The sequence below is a fragment of the Microtus ochrogaster genome, chromosome 18 (assembly GCF_000317375.1).
Source record: "Microtus ochrogaster isolate Prairie Vole_2 chromosome 18, MicOch1.0, whole genome shotgun sequence".
In the NCBI taxonomy this organism is placed as follows: domain Eukaryota; kingdom Metazoa; phylum Chordata; class Mammalia; order Rodentia; family Cricetidae; genus Microtus; species Microtus ochrogaster.
In genome coordinates this window covers 32,669,507-32,672,060 of record NC_022020.1, presented here as the reverse complement: position 1 = coordinate 32,672,060, position 2,554 = coordinate 32,669,507, and positions in this window count along the sequence as shown.

Genomic DNA, 2,554 nt, shown 5'->3' with positions numbered 1-2,554 from the left:
TTTCACCCACCAGGCAGCTCCCTGCCTGGGACTCATGGCCCACTGCAGCCACTGGCTGCAGCCACTGTGGGAACTGTGCCTGCCTGGGACTGGCTGCTCTCGGGATCCACTGCCCGCTGCGGCCACTAGGGGACCTGCAGCATTTTACTTCTAACATAATGCCATCATCAACAAATGGCAGGCTAGTTTTTCAGGCTGTGAACAAACACAAAGACAGTATTGTGAGCTTTGATTTAGAGTGGCTGGTATATCTAGTCACACAGCCCCGCATGAGACTTTTGGATCAAACTGACTTAAGATAAGCAGAGCATAGTAAGTGATAAATCGTAGGAAGATAGTTTTCGAAATCACACTGATTAACTTCACCAATAATCCACAAAAGGCTGATTGTCTACTCATGTCAGAATCCCCGGTACATACTTTGTAGTTTGCTACACATTCTTATACTCAGATTGCAGAACAGTCTGTTTGTACTCTCATTTCACAATACAAGTTTATCAGTGTGGATCCTTCTTTGTTATGGTTGAAAGCTGCATATTAAAGGTTACAGTACTCCACAATCAGGAGCTACACTTTATCATGCTTCCTACTGAATCCCCAGTACCCAGCACTGTGCCTATATCAACCTCTTGCGGGTCCCCTGACCCCAGCTGGCCATTGCACACTGGAGACACAGGATGGGGAGTAGCTGGGGAGCAGGATCTCCTGTTTCCTGTGGGTAGAAATGACCAGGGAGACTGTTTCAGAGGCCAACTTGTATTGAAATGGTAGGGATAGCATACATAGCTCAAGTCAGGGGGAAGGAAGGGGAAGAAAGGGGTCAAGGGAGGAAGTGCTGCAGCAGGGTAAGGGTGGGGGGTTCCAGTTTATCAGTCAGATTAGCAGACTGTCTGCCGGTCACATGATTTCTGAGAAGCCAGCTCCTTGGGTTGGTGGACAGAAGCTTGACTGACTTTATCATGACATGGCCTTTGGCTCTATGGGGTTAGTAGGCCTAAGCCTGATTGGGTAGGGAGCAACCCACTCTTTCCATGCTCTCTGAGAGATGCTTGGGGTCTGGGCTCCATTCTACTATCCCTCATCTGACTTGGGAATGCACAATCTTTGTCACGTGTCTGCCATTCAGCCTTTTTGAACACCCCTCCTCTGACTGTTTAAAAATGGCCTACCTCCCTGTAAAATGCCCCCAGCCTTCCTTATAGTTAAGACAGAAGCATGTGACTCAGGCACATGTACCGGAGAGAGACATGAGTTCTGAAGCGGACAATGCAAAAAAGCAGGTTTTCTCCAAGTCTTATTTTCCTAGCAAAGGCAGCAATGGAAGCCTCCAGCTTTATCTCCTCCTCTAGGTCAACTTTTCATTACGCTCTTGCATCATATTACCATCGTAAGTACTAACAGATCACCCTCAGGAAAATAAGTCTCTCCGCCTAGGCTGTAAGTCAGATCAAGCCCAATTGAAAAGTGTAACAACATAACAATAGGTATATTGAGCAAAACAACTCTCAGGAGGGTTCTCTGAGGCCAGAGAAGTCACATGCCCAGGCCAGGTCAGGAAAGTTTTATAGATTGTAGGCAAGGGATAATGATGTGTTTGTTCATCACAAGCTGGGTTTGTGCCCAAGGATGGTCAAAAGCTGAGCGCTTAGGTGGGGACCTGGGTGGCTGGAAGCATCAGGGGAGGAAGTTGCAATAGTCACCAAGAATGCAGAACTGGGCTTTTTGGCATGTTTCCTTAGTTTGGAGACTCTCTGAGCAGGTGGGATTTGGAGCGAGACAGAGAGATTGGAATAGGGCTTTCTGGACTGTACAGGGGCAAGCTGGAGGCCCCAGCCAAACAAATACCATTAGATTCTACTCTGTTGTAATAGGGTAATACTAACATGTGTGCCACAACTTCTTTGGGTGTCGAATATCCCTTTCACAAGGGTCACCTAAGATCATCAAAAAACATAGATATTTACATTACGATTAAAAACAGTAGCAAAATTACCATTATGAAGTAACAACAAAATAATTTTACGGTTTGGGGTCACTACACATGAGGAACTGTATTAAAGAGTCACAGCATTAGGAGGGTTGAGAACCACTGCAAGAGAAGCTCCATTCCTATTCATATAAAGTAAAAACACGCGGCATTTAGGGTAAGCCAACTATTCTTCCATAAGAGGTTATTCTGGGAGCGAGGCATGTTTCATCTTGTGGCTGTGCCATCTGCACTACATGGCTTCCCAAGCGCTGATCCACTTGAACCTTACCAGAAGGCAAAGGGCACGGGGAAGCACACACTGAGGGGCTTGTGAGAAGCCTGGGAAGTGAGGCTGTCACTTTGTCCACAGTCTGTTGCCCTGAACTCAGCTGTGCAGTTTCCTCCAGGTGAGATGCCATGAGCACGAGGAAGTCATGGTTAAATCGACACCATCTGTTGTCTCTCTTGCTTCTTTCTTCCCCAGGATCACCAGCAAGCACTAAGGTCAACATAAAAACCAAGTGCAAATCACAGACGGATGCGGTTCCCATCTGAATTGGCTCTCCTGTACTTGCTTCTTTTCTC